We start from the raw sequence: 13,245 nt of genomic DNA, 5'->3' as shown, positions 1-13,245 counted from the left end.
ATGTTTTTTGACAATATGAGTTTTATTCTAGTGCTGAATATGTTATAAACTGAGTAAATGCATTATATGGGTGGGTGTCTTTGGTCATCTGCGTCACGTCTCGTTTTTCAGCACCTCACTCCGTGAGCACTGCATTTTTAAGACATCTGAGCAATTCAGACCTTTTTTAAAGGCAAACAGTTTTGTCAGCCGGCCTGGTCCACACTCACACTGGTCTCATCTGGTCATTTTTATTGTTGAGGCCTGAAATGTTATTAGTCATGTTAGGTGTGGCACAATATTGCTGTTATATCATCTATTTTTAGTGTTGTTTTCACATATTGCTACGTGTCTCTGGTATTTCCAGCAGAAAGCTTGATGCGCAGCATATTTTCATAGACTGTCATGACAGTCTAGGCTTTAGTGACATTAGGATAATTAGACATTTTCGGTATCAGTATCATTATTGTCAGCTTTTTAGACAATTAAGTGCAATTACATTTTCCGTTTGAACTTTTGTTTGCTGTATTTTGTGCGTCAGACCTCTCCTGGATCAGGTTCGTAACCCTTGACACAAAAAAACATACGCGGCGGGCTATACGTCCGCGATATACAGGGTCTCCATAATGCGTCCCTTTAAATAGATGCGGACAAAAGAATCACTGTTGCAATGCCATCCAGCTCTGATCCCACAAAACCTTGGACCACTCCCTTCTTGGCTCCCAGTGAATACTTCCCTTTAGCGCCGTGATCGGCGTCGACTGAAAAAGTTCCTTATTCTGCACGGCTGAAGGCTTGTGGGCCGGGAATGGGCTCTGCTGACTGGCAGCAATCAATCATAAAGCAGGAACGGGCTAATGAAGAAGACCATAGTTTATTAAAGGGCCTGTGGGGAAGATATTACTGCACGTCCTGGATTTAGCTGAGGATACACACACAGGCGGCTACTGTAAAGCTACAGAGGTGTTTACCCAACACTGCTGTCCATTATGTGACCCGCTCGTGAATATGATCCATTTATAAAGGCACATTCGCCGTGCGCCGTAGAAAAAGGACATTAGTGGGTAAACAGGGTCCGAGGTGACATTCACGCAGTGGGGAAACGCATTAGCCAACAGGTTTAGCTTTGCAACGTTTGGCTGAATTACAGATGGTTGTTTGATTGATTTTCATTCGCTGAACCCGTGACGAGCATTGTCTACAACACAAACAGACCAGATTTTTTTGGATGTCCATGTGGGTGAAACAAAGCTCAAATGCACAAATGAATTAAAAAACAAACAAACAAATATTAAATTCAAATGCATATTTATTTGAAAGTTACTTTTATTGTTTAAGATATTTATATTGCATGTGAAACAAAGCTGAAATGCTCAAATAAATTAATTAATTAAAAAAGTTACATTATAATGTCATTTTAAATGGAATAAAAATACATTTTATATTAGAAAAGTGTCTAATTAATTATTATTTTTTTATTATTTTTTATTAATTTAACAATCCTTTAAACTGATCAAAAGTGACAGTAAAGATTTGTATTTATATTACAGGTTAAAGCTCAAATGTTGAAATAAATGAATAATTCATTAATAAAAAACATTACATTATAGTGTAATTTTAAATAGAATAAAAATACATTTTATATTAGAAAGGTATTTTATTTATTTAACTTAAATTAATTATAATTTAACTTTAACTTTTATTATTTAAGGATGCTTTAAACTGATCAAAAGTGACAGTAAAGATTTTTATATTACAGCTGAAATATTCAAATAAATGAATAATTCATTAATTAAAAACATTAAATTACAGTGTCATTTTAAATAGATAAAAATAAATGTTATATTAGAAAGGTATTTTAGTTATTTATTTATTAAACTTTAATTTAATTTTAATTAATTTAGTTTTAATTTTACTTTTATTTAAAAGTGACAGTAAAAAATATTAATATTACAGGTGAAATAAAATCCAAGTGCTCAAATAAATAAATAAATAAATAATAAAAAAATAAAACATTACATTATAATGTAATTTTGAATGGAATAAAAATACATTTATTATATACATTTATTTATTTTAATTAATTCATTTATTTAACTTTTATTATTTAAGGATGCTTTAAACTGATCAAAAAAGTTGTATTACAGGTGAAACAAAGCTCAAATGTTCAAATAAATGAATAGTTAATTAACATAAACATTAAATTATAATGTAATTTTAAATAAAATGAAAATTGTTATATTAGAAAGGTATTTTTATTTCTATTTATTTGTTTTTAAATTATTTTAACTTTTACTATTTAGGGAAAAATGACAGTAAATATATTTCTTTTATATTTTTTATATATTTTCTTATTATGTATTATGAGCTATTATTAAATAGATAATCATGTTTATTTCAAGAGAAATATATATACATTTATTTATTTATTTGTTATACTGCTATTCAAACATTTGGGATTAGTGGGTAGTATAATTATTATTATTATTATTGTTCATATAGAAATGAATGCTTTTATTCATTAAGGATGCTTTGAATAAATTACATTTTACAATATACTCAAATAGAAAAAAAATATTTTAAATCATAATAATATTTCACAGTTTTTACTGTATTTTTCTATCAAATAAATGCAGCCTTGGTGAGCATAAGAGACATCTTTTAAAACATTTTTTTAAAATATTACCAACCCAAATGTTGCAAATTTTTGAATGCTGACTGCATTGCAAGGTCAATTTCAGACCCAAATACAAACATATGGAGGCCAAGCATCTTGAAAAGTGGGAAAACTATTGTCACACAGCTAAAAAAGTTTAGTGGCCAGCCCTAGCTTAACTCGAAGATAAACAAAAGCGGTCAGGAAATGACCCTGCGAGACGCGGAATAATATTTCAGGTTGAGTTAACAACAGTTCACTCATTAAATCACTGGGCTGGGTCAGATGATTCAGATCCATAATTCAGTGTGGGAGGAGGATGTTGACGGTTAACATTGAGCGCTTCTTGAGAAAGAAAGGTGAGATTCCTCAGACGAAGGGGCACGCTGAGAGTTTAGAAGACAAATGAGCAGCGAGGGAGTGAAAAATGCAAAGCAGATGTTTTTGAGCCATTTTTTTAATGGCAGTGAAACATTACTGATGCCATTACTGAGCTCTTTTATGGCTTCTTTTAATCCTTCCTCCCGCCTGAGGAAAGGAACCCCTTGTGGTGCAAAGCAGCCTCTTTGCTTTAGAGCGACAATTTGAAGCCATTTCCAATTCATTTCCTAATCTGCCACGAGGCTTTGCAGGGCTTCCTTTGCAATTATTATTTTTCTGAGAGACAGAAAAAAGGCAGAAAAGTGGAAAGGCGCTCCTTCTTTCAGGTAAATTTATTGTAATCCTTCGGATGCGTCTTTCACAGAGTCATCGCTCGTCGTGACGCAAATATGGCTCGCTCACTCATTTCCTTTCTTATTTACTAAATTATAAACACAGACGCCGAGGCTCCCACACTCCCCCAGAAAAGCACAGTTTGCAACAGGAACTTTTCTCGCCGGTTACGTAGCATCCTCCTGATCTGGGTTAGGAAAAATGGTTCGAATATTTTTGTCTTGTAGAATATTTATGCTGCTGACATAAAATTACGCGACATCCTAAAGGATTGGAATCTGCACTTTAGTTTTGTCAAAAAATCAACTGCAAAACTATATGTTCAAACATACTACATATTAATAGTTTTTTGTCATACGTGTCACAAAACTTTTTTCATTGTGCATTCCAGTTAATCTCAATAAAACTGCAGTCGGGTTATTTTGATTAAATAAAAATGACTAAAAATATAGCTAACACAATAAGATAACACATGATAACATCATAAAAAAAACAACAACATGATTTTTGAACATTTTTTTGCAAATAAACGCTCACTATATATAACACAGTAGTAACAGATAGTAATAAAATAATAGATTTAGTATTAAAAGGTAACCTTTTGATAATATTTAATATCCGCATTTAGATTACATATAATAATTTATATTTATTAGACATACATAATATCTATAAAACATTTAGTAATAAAATTTTAATAAATTATGTATAAAAATGTACAATATTTACATATAATAATTTAAATATATTTTATATATATATATAATAATTTAATTTAATTATATATATTAAAATACATATATATATATATGTGTGTGTGTGTGTATATATATATATATATATATATATAATGTATATGTGTGTGTGAGATTAATATATTATGTATACAATCTACAATATTCACATTACATATAAAAAATTGTATTTACATTTATTATATAACATATATAATACATTTTATAATAAAATTATAGAATGAAATAAATTACATATGTAATAGATTAAGTTTTATAATTATATATGACATTACATTTATATATATAATGTCTAAAAATGTACAATATTCACAAAATGTAAAAATAATAATAATAAACAATAATTTATATAATATATAATAAAATACACTATATATATATATATATATATATATGAGATTAATACATTATGTATACAATCTACAATATTCACATTGATTATTAATTATATATTTATTTTATAATATATAGAATAAAATACATAATATAATATAATTATAAAATAGATATACAGTTTTATAATTATATATGACATTATTACATTATATATAAAATAAATATAATTTATATACTATAAAATAATATATTTAATATTATTTAACTATGTAATGAATACAAATTTTATGAATAGTATCAATTGTTTATACAATATAGAAAAATATTTAATAATATAATTGTAACCCTGTAAGGGTCAGTTTTTTAAAACTTTTTTAAAATTGAGATTTATACACTGTCTGAAAGCTGAATAAATAAGATTTCCACTGATGTATGGTTTGTTAGGATAAGACAACATTTGGCCGAGATACAACTATTTAAAAAAACTCTAAAATCTGAGGGTGCAAAAAAATTAAAATATTGAGAAAATCACCTTTAAAGTTGTCCAAATGAAGACCTTAGCAATGCATATTACTAATCCAAAATTAAGTTTTGATATATTTATGGTAGGAAATTTATAAAAAGTCTTCATGGAACATGATCTTTATTTAATATCCTAATGACTTTTGGCATAAAAGGAAAATCAATAATTTTGACCCACAAAATGTATTTTTGGCTATTGCTACAAATATACCTGTGCTACTTAAGACTGGTTTTGTGGTCCAGGGTCACAGTTTACTAAATGATAAACCCAGATGGCTCAGTAAAGCAGAGTTTGCAACAGGAACTTTTCTCGGTAGTTTCGTCACATCCATCTTTCAGCAGTTTGTGTCCAATTTTGTTGGACGGGTCAGTGAATCACCGTGAGTATATGAAATACCCACGCCACTCCAATCCCAGCATCTGTCCAGAAACAATCGCGCTTTCCCGAAGGAAACGAGAGATGCGTTTGAATAACGAGGGCCCCGCACTCCACCATTAAACGCTGATTGTAAAATGTGTGGCCAGGTGCTTCAGGAGTAGCAGATCAGCATGATGGGTAGCCGGCGGTGAGTTGTGTCTGCTGCCTGCATTAGACTCGTCCTATAAAGCTCACAGGAGCACTTCCAAGGGTCTGGGCTGGGGCCGAAAATGAGAAGGAGATGAACTGGAAGGCTCCATCTCTGCGTCCAGCGTGCAGTATATCACCGTGATGGCAGCCGCATGGGCGTGTGTGCAAATGCGCCGCTCATAAATATCTCCGTCCCCCCCCCAATAGGGGCCACTCTGATGGTGAAGGCGAAGGGATGTCGCTGTCGGAGTGATTGAGTGCTCGTGGTCCTGGCTCGCGGCACAGCCCGGTGTGGGAGGCCCTCCGCTGAAAGCTGGCCTGGGGGCTCTGCTAGCATAAACGCACCGCACCGCTGTTTGTTTGTTAAAAACTCGGCCAGGTTTCATCTTGATTAAGTCCTCCCCAAAAACCTTTTTATTGCATAGTAATGGCGTAGCGTTAGGGGTGGGGGAAGCGTTTGCGTATTCATAGTATGTTGCGCAATGATTTAGCTGGTGACATAAAATGAAGCAACATCATAAATTATTGTAATGCACTTTTATTTTGTCTTAAAATAGGCTGTAAAAACAGTGTTAGAGTTGGAATATCTGATTTCTGATTTTTATGAATCGATTCAAGACTTTTGTTCAAAAACTGTAGAAATAGTCACTGTTTTATTATATAAGCTATATACACACACACATACATATATATATACACATACACACAGAAAAAAAAAATATATATATAAAAAATATATACACTATAATTTTATTAAATATATTTCATTATTAATACATATTTTTACCATTTATATAATAATTGAATGTATAATTGTTGTAATATATGTATATCAGATATTCATGTTTTTGTAATATAATGAATTATATAATCCAAATGTGGATTGAGATTTATTTATTTATTTGTTTATTCATTTAAAGTATCTGAGATTATTAATATATGGTAGATTCTGTATAAAATATACAAAATTTATTTTATTTATTTTATTTTATTAAGAATCCTAATTTTAGTATAAATCAACGTAGATATTAAGAGATACACTGAATATTGCCAAAAAGCTGTATATAAAAATATATAGTAATAAATTATTTGCTATATAATTAAGTGTAATATATACTAAATTAATATATTATTATTATTATTATTATTATATATATATTATAATTATTTCATTTATAATTTAATTTTATAATTTAAATTTAGATATGCATTCTTTCCGTAATAATATAATGGATTATATAGTGCAATCATGGATTGAGAAATATTTTTGTTGTTGTTTTTAATTTATTTATATATTTGAGATTCTTAATATATATTATTATAAATGATATGCTATATAATTAAGTGTAAAATATACAAAAAAAAAATATATTATTAAAAAATAATTATAAAAGTATTACAATTTATATAATTATTTCATTTATAATAAGTTTTTTCAGTTATAATATAATGGATTATATAATGCAATCATGTATTAAGAAATATTGTTTTTTATTTATTTATGTACTTAAAATCTTAATATATATATAATTATAAATGATATGCTATATAATTAAGTGTAATATATACTGAAATTACATATAAATATATATTTTTAAAAATAATAAAATTATTACAATCTATATAGTTATTTTCTTTTATAATTACATTTTCTTATTTAAATTATTATAATATATTAGACATGCATTCTTTCTGTAATAGTAGAATGGATTATATAATGCAATCATGGATTGAGAAAACAAAGATATATATATATATATATATATATAGTTTTTTGTTTAAATATAGTGTGTGTGTGTGTGTGTGTGTGTGTGTATGTATATATATATGCATGCACACACACACACATACACACAAAATATACAGAAAATTCACAAGCATTGATGGAAAAAAACGAATCATGAAAAACCAAGTAATCCTAATCTTAGTAAAAATCAACATAGATATACTGCCAAAAGTGTGTCAGGTGTTAGATAGCACTAGCTATTTGATGTCTAGTAGACCAAACAGGAAGTTCTTTTGAATGCATATTTAGAACAGTAAAGTATGTACTTATGGAAATGGAGTCAAATCATGTCATTATGTTTTAGACAGGGCATCTCTGTTTTTTTTTTCATTTTCTCCTGCTCTCTCGTTCTCCCACATACACACACGGTCTCTATCCTTTCTCATACAGAGACACTGCAGATAATAATACCAGTAATTAGCTTCAGTTGCTTTGTTATAATTGGGGGCAAGGGGGGTTATTCATTCATTGAGATTTTTCCCCCCGTAATTGCATACTTACACATCACTCAAGCCTGTGTACGCATTTCCTTTTTTAACATTCTTTACCGTTTATTTCAGCAGCGGCCGTGTTGTTTTTTGGATTCGCTGAAAGGTCCAACATCTGCTCGCAGGTCGACGGCGCTCTCGAAAACTGCTGTCTTTTTTCCTTTTTGGGTCCACGGCTGTCTCTTCCCTCGTATGACCGAGCTTTGACACTGTCCAGGTCCGCCCTAGTTGGCAAAAGAACGAGCGATAGAGAAAGGGAGAGTTTATTTCCTGTTCTTGTGAATCATATATCAGTACAATTCCCCTCTGTGCTGTTTGGCAACGGCGGAATGACGGGTGTCATTTATCATACGGACTGAAAGAGGCTGTGGGAAAAGGGATTTGAATTCTTTCGGAGGTGTGTAGATTCTCCTTAGTGGAGGATCATTAAATGGAGGGGGTTTTTCAGCAGGGGGATATGAGTGACTCCTGGAGCTTTTTTCCCCGTGTGCTTAAGAACTGGCTGCGTCAATCCCTCACTGTCTTAAACGGAGGATTTAAAGCACTCCGGTGGTTTTGTGAGGTGCAGAAACGGGTAGAAATGCTTCGCCTGCGATTAGTATCTCCCAGCTACGTGCGAGTTTAGTAACAAGTCTGCAAATCATCTCTAATCTGCCGTCCATGAATGCCATTCCTCGTTAATGCACTTTTATTTGTGCGTCTCCCTAAGAAAATCATCGCTGCTGCGTACTTGGGGTTCGCGATTTGAACAAACCCCATACCGTATGTAGAAAACCTAGGTGTGCAAAATCGTTTGTGCTAGGTTTATTGGAGAATTGCTTTTCTAAGAGATCAGACTTGCCATTTTCATCTGCCAAATCATAAAATTGTGCAAAAACTACTGATATTTACAGGCAAGGATATCATACAGAGTTGGTGGGTGGGCTCTTTTGACTTACGACACTTGGCAAAGAAACATTAGTTTCAGCTTAGTGATTATTAGCAATGACCTACGCTGCAAAAAATAGATGTACTTTTGAAAAATGCTTTGCTTTATTTACAACTTTAATTTTTAGATATTTTTTATTGTTGTATTTTGACATTAAATTTTGTATGCACTAAAAAAATGGATGTAGAAACAATTTTCACTCTGTAATTTATTTCGAAATTTACTTGCAATTTCTAAGAAATGGCAGATAACACTCAATGAAACTAAATGTGTATTTTTTTGTAAAACAGACTCCAATCATTTTTATTTACAACTTTGAAAAAAAAAAATAAATAAATAAAAATTACAGCATAGTATTGTGACATAAAATTTTGTGTGCACTGAAAATAAAATTATGCGAAAACAATTTTCACTAAGAAATTACAAGTAAATTTCACAAATAATTACAAAGAAATAGTAAGTAAGGTTGTATGAAACATGAATCGAATTATGGAGACTAAAATAGTGTTTTCTTGTAAAACCTACTCCAATAATCTTTTTTTTAATTTCATTTACAACTTGAAAAAATCATTTTTACAGCATTTTATTTTAGCAATACATTTTGGGAGGGGGGGGTGGAATAGCAAAATTGCCTGAAAATTTTACAAATAATTACAAAAAAAAGAGCAAGTGACACAATGAATTAGAAGTAAAATTTTGAAGTAGAAAAACATACTCCAGTAATCTTTTTTTATTTACAACTGCAATTTTCATGTTTTTATTTGTTTATTTATTTTGTTTATTTACTTGATTATTTATTTACTGTGTAGTATTCTGACATTAATTTTGTATGTTCTTAAACAATGTACAGATAGACTCCAATATTTATTTACAACTTTGAAAAATATTTTTTCTGCGTAGAATTTTGACATTACATTTCGTGCGCTGAAAGATTTACGTTAAAAAAATTCACTCAGAAATTACTAGTAATTTTCACAAATAATTACAAAGAAATAACATGAAATTTAGAATTTTCAATAACTTGAATAAATCATTTATACAGAGTGTTATTTTAGCATTTAATTTTGAGGGGAAAATATAGCAGAAATATATAGCAACTAACATTGGATTAAACATGAAATTTTGAATAATAAAAACTAAAAAAGTATTTTCTTTATATATATATATATTTTTTAAAGTTTCATTTACAACTTGAAAACTTTTTTTTATTTTTTTACAGCATAGTATTTTTCCATATATATATATATTTATTTATTTATTATTATTATTATTATTATTTTTTATTATTTTTTATTTTTTTTTTTTTTTACAGCATTAGGTTTTTTTGTACAATGAAAAAAATGGATGTAAGCATTTTTCACTTGGAAACTGTACATAAATTTCAAGGTTAATCAAATAAATGGGAAGTAACACAATGAATTAAGCAAGAAATTGTGAAATAGCATTTTCTTGTAAAACGTACTTCAATAATTTTTGTTTTACTTACAACTTACTTTTTTTTTTTTTTTTTTTTTTTAACGGTGAGGCCTAGCACCACTGTTTTGTCCACAAAATTTAAAAATGTAGTGTAAGACGTATTATTTGTTTTATAACAATCTTATATACAAATACAATCATCTTGATTCTGTCAGGTTTCCAGCAAATACACATTTTTGCCGTCTTCTAAGCTTCGCATCAATGGAAAAGCAGCGTTTGCTCTTAATCAGATACAGCGTTGCCAATCAAGCTCAGCAGCTGTCACGAAGACTGCCGATTTTGACGTTTCATAAGCATTGATCACATAAAGTGACTGTTCAAAGACAAGGTTGTGATAGCTCACAGTGTTGTGCTCGTGTTTTTTTTACCCACATGAGACAAAACACCACCTCTACCTCCCATTGTGGTGTACAAGTGTAAACCCAAGAGTCTCGTGATCGCACAAACAAATCACACCCAGCAGGGGTCTGGTTACCCTTGTCAAGCTTTCTTTCTCACCACCTCATTCATGTTTCGTGTTTGGGGGAGGGCAGACAGGGATCTGGCTTACCCAGAGTGTTTTTTTATTTGCTGGAATGATCAGGATTCGGAGTAGGGATTGAGGAAACCCCGATCTTTCTCTCTCTCTGCATGCGGCTCCTAATTGTAGCTGGTGTGCTGTCAGGTTTAGGGCGGTATACTGTACTGAGAATCAGAGGTTCCTCAGGGGTAAGTGGAAATATTAGACGGTCTCCACAGCTTAGGAGGTCTCAGCTGGGCGTTACAGGAAGAAAGAGACATCAAGTGAGAATCAACCACCGGCAAGTGAAGCTCGTTCAGAAGGAAGGCTTAGAGAATGACGTCCTACTCAGATTCGTTATAATGAGATGAGAGCTTATCAAACATCAGGATATTCATGGATAGATAAATGAGAAATCATTTGTCATTGCATCCTATAAATAAAATAGAAACTAATCAGTGTTGAGGAATCTACTTTGAAAACGAAGCTTGACAAGTTACAGGCTATTCGAAACGTAAAGTCATTTATAATATATTTAACTTTATGTATTGTTGCACATCGATTAGTGGATAGGTATTGAAAAACATGGTTTAGTTAGTAGCGTTGTTCATTTTAGTTAGTTACTCGCCAACACTGAAACTAATGAACGCAGTGTTGCCTAAACAGCTCATTAGATCTGTCCTTTGATTACCGCTGTTTACATATGCAGCATCTGTAAGTATCTCGCCATCAAAGAGGCCACGCCAGAAAGCGTAACTAACCCACTCGAAGCCCTCGCTCTGTATCTCTTCAGATTTGGTGTGTACGTTGACATTGTTTTACCAACTCATCCAAATGTGTAATTGCAATTATAGTCCCTTGATGACTCCCCAAGGGGCGCATGATTGCAATTAGAAAGAGAAAATGTTAATTAATTAAGCTACTCAAAGAGAAGAGCAGGATTGGTTTAACTGTGGACGTCTGACCGGAGGACACCTTGGAGAATTAACTCTACTGTTTAGATGTAGATATCTCACAGCTGTTTTAATCAGGCGTGCGTACGTACGGCGTACGCGTATATTGTTGATGCGACATTTCGGCGCTGTTGCTGGGTGAAACGAACCAATTAATGGTTTCATTTGAATACAATGCCAAAACGTAGGCGACAGCTATTTCATTGTTATGTCCTTTAGCATACTGAAAAGCTACGGGCCTAAAAACTTGTTTCTTCTGGACACAGCAGTTCATTGGGTTATTAGGCTGGGTCTCAGCAGAAACAGTCATCTAGATTGTGACCATTGTCTGTGATTGATGACCCAACCTTTAGTTGCTGAGCTGGTATGTTTGTTCCTGTGTAATTGTCTTCCAGATGGCTAGGCTAAGTGTTCGTTAACACGTTTATGGTGGCATTGTTAAAATTGATGGCTTGGATGCTCGGTTTTCAAAAGCTGTAGTACACCAGACCGTCGTCCAAACAGTCGGGACTGTAACAAAAACACAGAGGACTGTCTTTTGTCTGAGCTGCGGCATTTTTTGTTTTTCCTCTCTTGATAGCCTCAGGGGAATCCTGGGGCCTCGTTTATAAAATGCACTTGATCCTGAATTCCACGAAATGTGGTCCGATGTCAACAGAAAAAAAAAAACAGGCAGAAACTGATGTAAAGATTAAAAAGCATGCATATGCTGACATTAGCTATTTTTTTCCTGCATCCTGTATGGTTCATTCCCCCATTTTTGTCGTTGTCTAACACACATTTAAAATTAATCTTTAAAACATTAATAATTTAATAAAGCTGTTAAATAAAACATTCAGCAAATCTCAAAATGAATATCAATCACAAATTTGATATGGAATACCGCAAGGCTCAGTACTAGAACCATTGTTTTTCACCCTGTAAATGCTATCATAAATATGATTAGGATATCGTTAAGAAACATTTTTGCCGTCATCTAACACTCAAAATGAATCTTTAAAAACATTAATTTAATAAAGCTGTTAAATAAAACATTTGGCAAATCTCAAAATGAATACCAATCACAAATTCGATATGGAGTACCGCAAGGCTCAGTAATAGGACCATTGTTTTTCACCCTGTACACGCTATCATAGATATGATTAGGCTATCGTTAAGAAACTTTTTTGCCGTCATCTAACACTCGCATAAAATGAATCTTTAAAAAAATTATTAATTTATTAAAGCTGTTAAAAAACATTCAGCAAATTTCAAAATGAATACCAATCGTAAATTCGGTATGGAGTACAGCAAGACTCGGTACTAGGACTATTTGTTTTTCACCCTGTACATGCTATCATAGATATGATTAGGATATTGTTAAGAAGCATTTTTGCCATCACCTAACGCTCACTTAAAATGAATCTTTAAAAACAATTAAAATAATAAAGCTGTTAAAAAAAAACATTTAGCAAATCGCAAAATGAATACCACTTGCAAATCTGGTATGGAATATAGGAAGGCTCAGTACTAGGACCATTGTTTTTCACCCTGTACATCATTGATATGATTAGGATATCGTTAAGAAACGTGGAGTTTGTTTTCA

The 13,245-nt window shown here is 31.6% G+C and overlaps 1 protein-coding gene and 1 long non-coding RNA gene across 3 annotated transcripts in view; one reads left to right on the top strand and one right to left on the bottom strand.

Moving 5' to 3' along the window:
- Positions 1–13,245, top strand: part of LOC127155038 (teashirt homolog 2) — a 169,561-nt gene that overhangs the window by 131,461 nt on the left and 24,855 nt on the right. The window lies entirely within an intron of this gene.
- LOC127155061 (uncharacterized) overlaps positions 7,778–13,245 on the bottom strand; it is a 56,709-nt gene continuing 51,241 nt past the window's right edge. Inside the window, exon 6 of the long non-coding RNA XR_007825530.1 lies at positions 7,778–8,028. This is a non-coding gene — a long non-coding RNA (uncharacterized LOC127155061). The remainder of the gene's footprint in view (positions 8,029–13,245) is intronic.

The sequence above is a fragment of the Labeo rohita genome, chromosome 23 (assembly GCF_022985175.1).
Source record: "Labeo rohita strain BAU-BD-2019 chromosome 23, IGBB_LRoh.1.0, whole genome shotgun sequence".
Lineage (NCBI taxonomy): Eukaryota > Metazoa > Chordata > Actinopteri > Cypriniformes > Cyprinidae > Labeo > Labeo rohita.
This window is presented reverse-complemented; position numbering and strand designations above follow the sequence as displayed.